The 13,799-nt window shown below is 39.4% G+C and overlaps 1 non-coding gene across 1 annotated transcript; it reads left to right on the forward strand.

Annotated features, from left to right (window-relative positions):
- The first annotated feature begins 3,101 nt into the window (after nucleotides 1-3,101).
- On the forward strand, nucleotides 3,102-3,173 carry TRNAE-UUC (transfer RNA glutamic acid (anticodon UUC)). Its single transcript has one exon. It is a non-coding gene; the product is annotated as a tRNA-Glu (tRNA).
- The last annotated feature ends 10,626 nt before the right edge of the window (nucleotides 3,174-13,799 follow it).

Here is a 13,799-nt window from a genome sequence, read left to right on the forward strand (position 1 = left end):
CAAGTATTTGCCAACTTAAGTCACTCTATTAGGTGGTATTGAATTAGGCCCCAAATGGTGATCCAAGTGGTATGTAACACATTTTCAGAAAATAATATAATCTCTGTGGGATGAAGCATTTTTACTGAAGTCTTTTTGGAGTAAATGAGGCTTGAAATAAGTCTGAGAGGACAAGCAGAGTTTTAATCAGGTAGAAAGGACATACTGACAGGTATGGTCAGGAGGCTCCCGCTAGAAAATAGAATCTTCTGTAGAAGGTTCTCCAAAACTGGGAATATCTAGACTTCACTTGTTCTTCATCAGTCAGAAACTGATATGTAGTGACTAGGAATATTAATACTGCACTTGAATCATGAGAATAGAGAATAGGGGCAATTACTAAAGACCGTTAGAAGTTTCATGAGAACATATCATAATCAGCTTTGGAAAATAGGAAAGAGGAGTTTTGTATTTGATATCAACAAAGAAGTATTGTTTGGTCCTCAGTAGCATAATGTATTCCAAATACATTCACACTTCTTTCTCCCTTTACCAAACAACTGGGGGCGGGGGGAGGGTGACAGAGTACAGAGATATAGAAAACTTTGCCAACATAAGATTTGGACTGAAACTTAGAAAACTTTATCTCTTCTGGCTCAATATTTTTTATTTCCTGCAGATAGAAGGGACTGGGGTGGGGAGCAGACTCCACAGAGCACTTTTCATAACTTCCAGAAAGGCAGCACTGCTGACTTGCTTCTGTGTGTGCTCAGGCCTATATCCTTATGTGTGACAGGGTTTGCTGTGCAGACAGCTAAGAGTAAATGGGGCTCTATAAAGGAAAGGCCTAGGAATGAGTGGGGTCACGAGTGGGATACAAATTGCATGGAAGTTTGTATGCAGGACTTCCTGATCCCCACACCTCAGGAGATCATACAGTGATCAGCTGTCAACTTGCACAGTCATCAAAGTAATAAAGTAATGACAATCAGCTACCAATTTACATGATTTGTGATAAAGTAACATTTCAGATGGAAAATGAGGACTGTGCCTCTGCTGATGACATGTATTAATATTTTCAAATTCTTCATTTAAAAAACCATAATGCCTTTGTTGAGATTGTTGTCACAGGCTGAAGAATCTTTTAGCTTTACATATTTTCGAGAGAAAATAAGTCCTGAGTGTATCTTTTCCTGCCAAAATGTGGAAAAAATCCTTAGTTTTTCCTTACAGGACACTCAGAAGCTCTGAGATGGGCTGCCTGAGACTAGAATTTGTAGAACTGTTCTACAATCAGTCAGGTGATACAGGGCAAGCCCCAGCCTTTTGGAACAGGAATAGTATCACTATAAAGGAAACATACCTGGAAATCTACAGCCTCAGCTTGTAAAGCCAGCTTCCTATTTCGGCTTAAGAGATGTATTATTCTGTGACATCCATTGGGAAGAAAGAGCATGTTTGTTAGCATATGCAAGAAGCACAAACCAGCATTGTGCGTGAGCTCCAGAGCCTGCCAGCAGAGATGGATTCCCCTCTGAAGGACCATTAATAAAGGCTGTGGCAGCAGCTAGGATTTGTAAGAGGACAGAGGAAAGAATGGAGGTGTTGAAAGACTTCCGTGCATCCTAATAGGAAGAAGACAATGGTCAATTGATAGAAAGGGAATCCAGAGAAATAGGGTCCACAGTGTATGCACTATAAAAGAGTAGAATGTATCAAAGATTAAAATAAATAGATAGATATTTTGTAGAGAATTTCAGAATTAAAATTTTCAATACCATGGTATTATACAATATAAGATTTAATTAAATTCATTCCCATTGTTAGTTGATAAAAAAAAACACTTTATCTGATTTTTAATGGAAATGCAAGGTGAGGGAAATGAAGCATAGAACTACTTAAATGGTGTCTGCTTGTCATACCATGGTTACTCCCAAATATATAAGAAAGTGGTGAAAAGTGATAGAAAAATGCATTTTTTTTTTTTTTTTGGCTGTGCTGTGTGCCTTTCGGGGTCTTCTTAATTCCCTGAACAGGGATAGAATCCATGTCCCCTGCCGTGGAGGTGCAGAGTTCTAACCACGGACCACCAGCGAAGTCCTACAGAAGTGCTATTCTTGAGATGATGTTAATCCCTTCCAACAGAAAACCCAGGGAATGAATAAATTATCTGGGAACTGGAGGGGAAAAAAAACAGTCCAATCCTTTAACGTCCTGTGTGATTCTGCTTCGCTCAGCACAGGTTCTCACTGCTTCTGTGGACTCGATAAATAGAGGTCCTAAGGTCTGCAGTCTCTCCCACCACCAGCCAGTGACCCTAGTCACCACACCCTATTTCGTTCTGAGTGCATGCTCACAAGAGCCCTGAAATGAAGGCAGGGCAGGAATTAACCAATTTGGAGCTTAGAGTGATAGAAGCCTGGGTCATAAGGAGGTTGAGCCTAAAGCTGAAAGGTCTCAAATACCCTCATATTTTGATCTTTGCTACACCTTATGTTTGTTATTCTCCCACAGACATTCTGATTATGTTATTTTTTTAAAACCTTCGATGATTGAATCAAGTCACTCCTTCTCAGCCTTCTACATAAAGCTGTTTATACAGTGGCTCAATCCATCTTTAACATCATTTCACCCCATGCCCTGCTCTCACTGAAGAGTCCAGACCTGCCCTGGGCACCCCTGTTTGCACATCCCTATTCACACTCTTTCCTCTTCCGCAAACCTCTCTCTCATCCATACATGCTTCTTATGTCCTCAAATAAGAGGCTTTCTACTTTGATTTAACATTCAACAATCTTTTTTTTTTTAATTTTAGCACTCACTAGAGTATCTCTTGAATTAGAAGTACTCATATACTATATGTTTACCCTCTACCAGACTGAGTTCTTGGCCATAGATTCTGCTATTCGTATTCTCTATATTGGGTCCCCAGAGTTCAATAAGTGGGCCTTGAAGATAGATGCTCACTCAGTGTTTCTCGGAATCTAACATCTGTTGGACTGTTGTCTTGTTTTATTATTTAGCTTGTCACTCATCCATGCTTTCCCTACCCAGCTCAGTTGCATGTCCTTTGAATACAACTATATTTTGTAGAAGCTGAAAAATACTATGATTGAGGGAATTCCCTGGTAGTCCAGTGGTTAGGACTTGGAGCTTTCACTGCCAGGGCCTGGGTTCAATCCCTGGTCAGGGAACTAAGATCCTGCAAGCTATGTGGTGTGACAAAAACAAAACAACAACAACAAAATGATATGATGATTGAAAGGAGGTTGATATAGTGAGGAATGATACATGGGAGGATAACTCTTTTAAAGCTGACTTGTGTAGCCAAACTCTTGTGTATGTGACTTTTATAATCACAGTTATGTCACTCCTACCATGGCAGCATAGGTATATAGCAATATAGCAATATAGCAAGCCATTTCTTTTACTTCTCTTCATTCTGGTAATTCCAAAAGAAAATAAATATTTTAAGAGGTAACAAGTATTTTGCTTGACAAATGATACTAGGGTTTTGCCAAGATTTTTGTATTTTTTTGGAAAATAGCATCTGGAGTTTGCTGAAAGAATATGAGATTCTCCATGCTACTGAAGTATAGGATATTATAGAGTAGTAGCCTTTTCCTTCTCCAGGGAATCTTCCCAACCCAGGGATTGAACCCAGGTCTCCCGCACTGCAGGTGGATTCTTTAGCAGCTGAGCCACAAGGGAAGCAGGCATAACCAAAGTGAACCTTAAAAGTTAGCAATAACAACAAAAATGACATGAGTTGCAATGTCACTCCTACCATGACAGCATAGGTAATATAGCAAGCCATTTCATTTTTTTTTAGAAGAAATTCTAAATTGTAAATGGAATATGCTCATGAACTAGGTACACTATCCTCGTGTTAGAGCTTGAAGTTCTTTAAAAAGTTAACAGTGAGCTAGTAAATGTTAGAGCTGAGATTCTAACATTTAGAATTAGATGTTAGAGGGGATATTCTCTAAAGTTTGCATACATTCATAGCTGGCATATTTTGAGGGCTTATTGTGTGTTAGGCACTCTTACAAGAGTTTTACATGTGTTGTTATATTTAATCCCCATAACAAGTTCAGAAGCAGGCTCTATTATTTTTCTCATTATTTTACAGTTAAGGAAATTGAGACAAAGTGTTTTATAATCTGCTCCAAGTCACACAGTCACTTGGCAGAGCTGGGATCTGAGTCCGGCCAGCCTGACTCCAGGGTCTGAAGATTATCCTGACGTTACAGGAGGGAGGGATGTTTTACTTCTCTCTTTGGGGGCAAGGCCAGACACAGACACAGGTCATTGCTGCCCCAGATCAGCTACCTCAGGGGGGTGTCAGGCAGCAAGGAGGCCCTGTGATGTGCCTACAGAGCTCTCTCCTCCTTGCACACTGTCTGTAGGGACTGGTACATGCAAATTATTGCTGGGAAGCCAAGCAGTTTCTACAGAGCCTGGACATTTAATAGGAAAACAATTCAATCTTCAGGGGAAGTCCCAAATTGACTAGAGTTGATTCAGCTAAACGAGGTGTCAAGGTGTAAGCCAGGATATTAATCACACTTCCTCCCTCCAGTCATGACGCCTCCCTGTTCATGGGAGCTGGAACCTGAGGGCACAGGGAAGAGGGCTCTGTGCTCCCAAGAGCGGGTCTGCTTCATCTGCTCTTCCCATTCCCACCAGTGCCTTGACTCTGTCCATAGTCTGCCAACCTTTCTGCTGTGTTCAGCCCCAAATCATGTACAAACTAGAGTCAAAATAGCACTCAGGAAAATGCCGCAGTAAGGTAAAATTGTATAGCACGTTTCAAATCTGGTTAGCTAATATTGAATAATTTTAAAATTGCAACTCATGTCATTTTTGTTGTTATTGCTAACTTTTACGGTTTACTTTGGTTATGCCTGCTTCCCTTGTGGCTCAGCTGGTAAAGAATCCACCTGCAGTGCGGGAGACCTGGGTTCAATCCCTGGGTTGGGAAGATTCCCTGGAGAAGGAAAAGGCTACTACTCCAGTATTCTGGCCTGGAGAATTTCATGGACTGTATAGTCCATGGGGTCGCAAAGAGTTGAACACAGCTGAGTGACTTTCATTGTCACTTGGTTATGCATGCTGCTGCTGCTGCTGCTGCTAAGTCGCTTCAGTCATGTCCGACTCTGTGCGACCCAGAGACAGCAGCCCACCAGGCTCCGCCGTCCTTGGGATTCTCCAGGCGAGAACACTGGAGTGGGTTGCCATTTCCTTCTCCAATGCAGGAAAGTGAAAAGTGAAAGTGAAGTCGCTCAGTCGTGTCCGACTCTTAGCGACCCCATGGACTGCAGCCTACCAGGCTCCTCTATCCATGGGATTTTCCAGGCAAGAAATGTGGTGCCATTGCCATTGCCTTCTCCTTGGTTATGCATATGACTGCATAATACAAAAATATATATGATGTAAAAAAAAAACCCACATGATATGTGTGTATAATATAGATGGTTTGTATAATGATGTATAAATATATGGTTGACACCAAAGCTGAATAACAGATATCAGATAGATAGATTGTCTTAACTGACTATTCAAGTGCAGCACACCAAGGTTAGAATCTCAGCTCTAACATTTACTAGCTCACTGTTAACTTTTTAAAGAACTTCAAGCTCTAACACGAGGATAGTGTACCTAGTTCATGAGCATATTCCATTTACAATTTAGAATTTTTTCTTTCCTGAATATTGAGTTTCCTGGCTTTTAGGAAATATGACTTGAGGAAATTAAGGGTCTCTGACCTTGAAATCAAAATCCTGCCCTCCTAGGGAGAGGCCGAAATGTCAACAGAAGAGGTAACCATTTAGCAACAATCCCCTTGTGCCTCCTATGACAAATTTCCTATGTTGATTTGCAATCTACATGACAGATTGTTGGTGCTAAAGGCCAATGAGCTCCATCTATGTGAAGTATGGGTCTTTTGAAAAACAAATAAATCCAATTAAAGAAGAGAACTCAGAATGAGGAAGACAAATGGTTTGGTTTGTTGTGTTTATTATGCCAGCTCAACTAGAATGAAAAAGTGAGAAAGTTTATAACTAGGTAGGTGAAAAGTCTCAAAGCTTTTTTCTTCATTTATTGGTCTTGATACCCAATTATATCACCCCCCTTTCAAGTCAATGGATTCTCTTCTTTTTAGCTCAAAAGAAACACAATCCAAAACGGCGGTAGCATAATTCTAATTTATTTCCATTTCAGATTTTTATACCTGTAATTATGTTTGTATTAAATTAGATGAAAATGTCAGTCTACCAATTTGCTTCTTCCTTTGTAACCTTTTGCATGCAAAGTTTATCATTCTGACAAATAAAAGGGCTCTCCAACCTTGACACCGAAGAAGAAATGCAAATTATATTTCTCCACATTAGAAAACAACTATCAATCATGTCATTTAAAAATTAGGTGAGATTTCCAATGAAGTTTGAAATCTTTAGCTGTTTGGAATCTATGATATTAAACTATGACTTGATTTAATATTAAAAGAGGAAAATTAGTGAGAGCAGATGTTTTAATTGTTAATTCAAATAACCCAAATATTAATTGAAGGCCTGAATAAACTGCAGATTCCACTTTAGGAAAACCATTTGGAAACTTTTTTATGTAATTTCTAAAGGGTGCAAGTAACTCTTAAAATATAGAACTCCAGTTTACTTTGATTACGGCTACTCTGGTGGCTCAGATGGTAAACAATCTGCCATCAGTAATGTTGGAGGCATGGGTTCAATCCCTGGGTTGGGAAGATTCCCTGAAGAAGGGAATGGCTACCCACTCCAGTATTCTTGCCTGGAAAATTCCATGGACAGAGGAACCTGATGATCTACAGTCCATGGGGCTGCAAAGAGTTGGACATGACTGAAGGGCTAACATTGTGTATGTGTGTGTGTTGCTTTGATGAAGTAGAAGCTAGCATTTTCCAAGATATCTGACCCTAGCTTCCTCCCTTTCCAGAAACTACCCATTTCTTATTTTTATGTAGCATTTCATTTCACAAATTGCTTCATGAACACTGGCCTTTAAAATATGAGAACTGATTTTCCTGGCTTTTAGCTGCCAAGAAGAGTAGATTGTCTGAAGTCTCAGGTCCAGATAAAGCAAGTCCCAGGGGAAAGGAGCTCATTCCTCATCTCCACTGAGATGACGGTGGGTCGGAGGGCCAGTGACTTCCCTTGACTCCTTTTCCATCACACGTCTTTGCTTTGCTCTCTCTGCTCTTGTTCTCGGCCAAAGACTTTGGGAAAGAAAAGAAGACAGGTGTACAGACCACCCTGATTGGAATTAATAACAACATTTCCAAGGTTAGTGTTAGTCTCTCAGTTGTGTCTGACTCTTTGTGACCCCGTCGACTGTAGCTCGCCAGGCTCCTCTGTCCATGGGATTTCCCAGGCAAGAATACTGGAGTGAGTTGCCAATTCCTTCTCCAGGGGATCTTCCTGACCCAGGGATCGAACCTGGGTCTCTTGCATTGCAGGCAGACTCTACCATCTGAGCCAGCAGAGGAGCTTGAATTCTCTGTAGGCAGATGCTGTGATTCCTACTTTACAGGTGCTGAAACTAAAATACAGAGAATCTAAATGATTGACCCACGATCCTAATGGAGAGTTGGAAGCAGAGGTGAGATGAGAAGGCACATATTCAGGCTGAAACTAGGGTCTTAAGTTTTCCATTTTTGTGAGGTCAGTATTTGTTTCTGCTGCTTTGTACAATTCCTTTAAAGCACTCCCCCACCATCACACACACAGGTGGGTTTTTCTTAAGTGTTGATGCTATCTATGCCTTGGAGTGAGTGATGGTGGATTTTAAAGGCCCCTCTTTATCTGGCAGTCTAGCTCTCTTCCTGTCCCCAAATAGTGCCTGTGCATTAAGTTGTGTCTTCAGTTTGTCTGTGTTCAAATGCAAATAAACTTCCCAGGAAGGATAAAAAATTAGTCCCCTTTAAATTTAGCATATGTCATTTAATCATGTTGTCACAGAAAAAAAACCAATCTAAATCATATCTTCTCATCCTGAATTCATGGATCCAAGATGGGAGTGGCTGAGACACACACACATGTGGGTGTATTTAGCTCTGAAAACTCTACCTTAAAACTATTTTTGCCATTTTGAGTTTTGCTATTTTGAGTTTATCTGATTTTTTTTTTTTTTTAGAAAATCTGTCATTTTGTAAGATTCTTGAAAAGGTGTGTAAGCCTCCAAAGTTTAGTTAATCACATAGGTTAGTGACACTAGATCTAAGACCATACCTGATTGAGACCTTCTTGAAATCAGGGAATCCCTGAAACCCACCTCTCCCTCCTTCACAACACTCACCAGCACTGTTTCCACTGAACCTGCATAATAAGTAATTTTATTATGCCCTTTATTTCTCTGTATGTCAGCCACCGCAGCCCCAAACTGCAAGTCAAAACACATCTCCCAACAAGAAACCCACAGGCTCTGTACATGCTTTATTCTGTTTCCTTCCAGCTTTCCTCCTCAGTTCTTGATCCCTTCCATTGTGCTCTCTGGAAATTAGGGTCCGTTATTGGCAATAATACTTGGGCCAACTAATGCGAAGAGCTGATTCATTGGAAAAGACCGTGATGCTGGGAAAGATTGAAGGCAAAAGGAGAAGAGGACAGCCAAGGATGAGATGTTTAGATAGCATCACTGACTCAATGGACATGAATTTGAGCTAACTCTGGGAGATAGTGAAGGACAAGAAAGCCTAGTGTGCTGCAGTCCATGGGGTTACAAAGAGCAACCCATTGTGTGTTGTTCACACAACTTAGTGACTGAACAACAACAACAATCAACAACGTGATCTGTCCTGCATCTATCTTCTGAATGCTTTTCACCCTATGGCTGAAGGACTGACTCTCTCCTGAGGACACTGCTTTCCTGCAGCCCCTCAGTGGGGGTGTTGCCCCTCTCATAGCCGTTGTGCCTCTGGACTTGGAGGGGAAGTGGCCAAACCTCCTCATTGTCCTCATTGCTGACTTCTCTTGCTCCTTGCTCTTCCCTGAAAGCCTGCTTTTCTATTTCCATCTTGAGATTATATCTCCCACTACCTTTCCTTGTTGCTGTCACCTATCCACTCCCAGGTCACTCTTTTTCAGGAATTTCAACTTCAATACTATTCTTATCTTAACCTTAGTGAATTCAGTATCCTCACAGATGATCATATCAATATCTTGGTTTCTCTGTTCCTTGAACTTTTAAAAATGATCTTGTTTTCTATTCTATTGAAATATTTCTATTTCAGTTATTCCCATGGATAGACCCTCTAGTTTTTCTCACATGGGGCTCTTTGTCTGATCCATAGAATGCTGTAGGTGATTTAAATGAATATTTTCTCAAATCTCTCAAAGATGGTATGTAACTAGTACCATTCTAAATTCATAGCAGTGAAGTTAATTCTTTACATATTTTAGATACATTGGGCATAAAAGCTTAATTCTCTCAGGGAACTCTGGTTGAGAATGTCTGTACCAATGATTGCAATTCTCCATAATCCTAATTTCAGGTATTTTATCTCTGGCAATAACATTCTACCTTTCCAGCATATTCCCGCTCATTGCCAGCTCATCTGTCTACCTCAGTATCCTTGACTTAATGACAACGGCAAAGTCCCTTTAACCATAGACAGATAACACATTCACAGATCCTGTGAATTACAAGGTGAACAATTTTGGGGGCCATCATTCTATCTACCACCTAGTCTACTTCAATCATTACTATCAAGAATATAGATAGTTTATGTTCTTTCATCCTGTGATATTTTCTTGTTTCATCTTCTTCTTTAGGGATTTCTATTGTTTGGATTTGTTTGTTTATCATCAATACTTTTCACTTTCTCTTGAATCTTTTTATCCTTTCATTTCTTTTATGATTTTTGAATGCTTCCTTCTTTTCATCTTCCGATTCTCTTAGGACATTATTTTATCTGTGTCACTTCCAGTAGTCTGGTATGACTTTTAGTCTAATAGTCTGAAATAACCTTTTAAAAAATTAATTTCTAATTCTTTACTGGGTTCTGTCACTTCATTTCATAATTTATAAAATTTTGGTTTAAGTTATTCTTTGATGTCAATTATTCAAGGTTTATTACCTTGTTTTGAAATAGTAGGTACAGATTTTGTTTGGTCAGCATGACTTTTTGAAATGTCCATATATCTATATGATATTTTGCTCCTTATTGTTGATCTCAACATGGCTTTGCCTGTTTTATTTTGCTTAATTGTTTTCTGTTGACCACTTTCAAGAAAATTATTTTTTGAACTTTTGAAAGGTTTGTGGAACAAATGTTCACTTCATGGACTACCCTCTTCTATTGTTTTCTTCTGTTTGCTTTTTCGTCATATAGTATTAAAAAGTAGGGCAGTTTTCTCTCTGAGATTTCCTGGCTCTGTTCTCCCTTCTGACTTTTATTTGGAAATTCTTTTTCTTCACCTTTGTGTCCTTATTTTGCTCAATTATAATTTCAGTTATAGCATTTTCTGTTCATTTAGCGGCCTTGTCATGGAAGAGCTGTGGTAGTTCTGTCTGGGGAGCCTGGATGTTCTTAAGGCTGCTGACTGCTGGCCCTTTATACCTCGCTGAGGGGCCTTACGCTCACCTGCTAGTAGATTGGGCACAATCTCTCCCAGCTTCAGGTGCATTTGCACGTTAGCTGGTCACACCTTCCAGTGAACACTGGTTGACTCTCTTGGGATTCTCTCCTCAGATCCAGCTCATGCTCCCTCTGCTTCTTCCTGCACAGATTCTGGTTACATGCAGTTCTGGTGGCTCTTGGTGGTTCATCCCCATCTGCTTGGCATTTCAACATTCATAGAAGATACCATGTCAGTCAGATTTGTTGTAAATTTTGTCAGTTTTTTTGTTTTGCTATAAATCTATAGTATTTATTATTTTGCTTCATCTGTTTTTATGTGGTTGTTTCAAGAGATCAAAAATTATACTGTCACCATCATCTTTCTAGAATGCTATAAAGATGATTTCTCATAGATAGATAATCTTTCATTAAAATAATATAGTTACAACAATTTATTAAAGTTTTGTTTTAATGCTTTTAAAAATAAAATTTCATTATAAGTGACATTTTGATTTTTGTTTCCATATTAAAATTATATACATATATAATTTAATAAACATTTTATTTTAAATAGATTCAGATTTACAGGAAAAAATTCAAAAGTAGTACAGAGAGCTCCTGTATACTTCTCTCCCACTTTTAGTTTCCCCTAATGTTATAATCTATATTCCCATGGCATATTTGCCAAAATTAAGAAACCACCATTGCACATTACTCTTAACCAAATTCTAGACTTTATTTGGATTTCACTAATTTTCCCACTAATGATGTTTTTCTATTCCAAGATCCAGACAAGGGTCCTCATACCATATGGCAGTAAGCTTCATGTTTTCTTGGTCTCCTCAGGTCTGTAACAGTTTCTCAGGCTTTCCTTATTTTTCATGTTGTTTATAGTTTTGTGAGTACTAGTTAGATATTTTGCAGCATGTTCCTCATTTTCATAGACTATTCCTCAATTTTCTCATCATTAGATATTTTTGTTTGTTTTTGTTTTGAGGGTTTTTAAAATAACACGGGGGTGAAGTGCCTGTCTCATGACATCGTATCTGGAAGCACATGATATCAACATGACCTTAATAAAGTGTTCACTTTGATTACTTGGTTGAAGTTCCATATATATTTGCTGAACTATGAACTGAAAGTATTTTCCTCCCAACCACCTTCACATGGCTGCAAACTGCATCCACTCAATAGTGTCCTTGATCTCCTTTAAGATACCAGGTACCTCAGCTTTCTTCTTCAGGGTCGAGGCATACGTATTTTAAATTTTCAGAATTTTAACTCTCTATCTAGAGAAAAATAGGCATCTCCATGGCTGACATGGTGTGCCAATGTGAGGAACATATCAAATGCTCTTCCAGGAAAACTTGACTTTTTGATAGCCTTCAATTCACAGTAATAAAATTCATGTGAGGTGTTTTCAGAGATTATAAATCATAAAATTAAGAGAATATATCGAGAAGTTTAGAGTAGATCATAGATTCACTGCAGAGCTCAACTGACACCTGCCAAGATTGTGTTTGATTCTAATGAAGCCCCAGCTCCCAATGCATCTCTCTCCAAAGGAGATTTCAATGACAGGAGAGAAGTGAAGGTCTTACTTTTTCCTGACCCATCAGGTTCAATTTAGGCATGCATGATTTACTGCTAGCAATGTCTTCTTTCCATCTTTAAAACAAAAAGAAAATATAACATTTCAAATACATTACTGCTGTTGGTTCATCAACTTAAACATATGAGAAAATGGAAAGGTGATATTAATCACATGTATCCACCAGAATTGAAAAGCATTACAATATAAAGCAACCACTTTGCTAATCCAGTGGAAAATCATATACTGTTTGGGAAGATAATGTTTGCACAAAAGCTGCTGGGTTCTGTGAGTTTAAAATGGCTAATCTATAATAGTAAACCATGCATTTTTATGGAACTCCAAAGAGTAAGGGCTACTTTTACATTTGCTGCCTCATTTTATTTTCACATATCTCCTGTGAGGTGTGAATTCTTATACCTGTTTTACAAATGAGGATGCTAAGGCTCAGAAAACTTAAGAATGGTACCCAAGGTCCCATATCTTACAGCTGATGTCCATACTGGGTCGTTAAATTGTTCTTTCTTTCCATCTAAGCTTGAAGCTGCATTTCACTTTCATCATATGATTCGTGTCCCACTAATGGAAAATAAACTTAACTTACGAATTATGAGAAAAGGATCTAAATGAAGGGAAAACATGAATAAGAGCCTATATACAATATTCTTCTATTTATTTAGCACTTTCTGTGTGCCTCTATAGTTAATTCTGTAATTAATTATAGCTACTCTATAAATTGGCTTCCCTGGTAGCTTAGCTGGTAAAGAATCCACCTGCAATGCAGAAGACCCTGGTTTGATTCCTGGGTCAGGAAGATCCCCTGGAGAAGGGATAGGCTACCCAGTACAGTATTCATAGGCTCAGATGGTGAAGAATCTGCCTGCAATGTGGGAGACCTAGGTTCCATCCCTGAGTTGGGAAGATCCCCTGGAGGAGGGCATGGCAACCCACTCCAGTATTCTTGCCTGGAGAGTCCCCATGGACAGAGGTGCCTGCCAGGCTACAGTCATGGGGTCGCAAAGAATTGGACACAACTGAACAGGTAAGCACAGTGCACTCTATAAATTACATAATATTCTTTCATTTTTTATTAATAAGAAATTGAAGTTCAGGTAGATTAATTAATGTAAATGATGCTAACTGGTATAACACATAAATCCCAGTCTTAGTGTTTAAGATAGTAAGAGTGAATTTCTGGCTCCTGCAGCATCCAGTACAGTTGTTCCTGGCTGGTGAGTGGCCTTCTGTGTAGTCAATCAGGGTCTGGCCTCTACCACCTAGTAGGGAACTGCAGTCTTCTGCTGGATACTCTGCACGGTCCTGTCAGAAATACTGTTCACACAGTTAATAAAGGCTTTGTTGCTAACCCTGCATCAGGTTTATTCTAGCTCCTTCTGAGTTAGATCAGGTTCAAACTGATGTTCAGATTTATGCCAGCTTCCCAGGCACAAGGCGTTCTAGTGGATGGGATCTAGAAGCAGCATGTATTACTTCTGTCCATGGTGCGTTTGTCAGAGCTCCATCACATGTTCCCTCTGGGCTGGTGGAGAGGCTGGACGACATAATCAATGTGTGTGCTCAGATGGGAGGGAAAACGGGTTTCATCTGCTCATTGAGCGACTTGCCCAGAGT

Source organism: Bos taurus, chromosome 12 (genome assembly GCF_002263795.3).
Source record: "Bos taurus isolate L1 Dominette 01449 registration number 42190680 breed Hereford chromosome 12, ARS-UCD2.0, whole genome shotgun sequence".
Lineage (NCBI taxonomy): Eukaryota > Metazoa > Chordata > Mammalia > Artiodactyla > Bovidae > Bos > Bos taurus.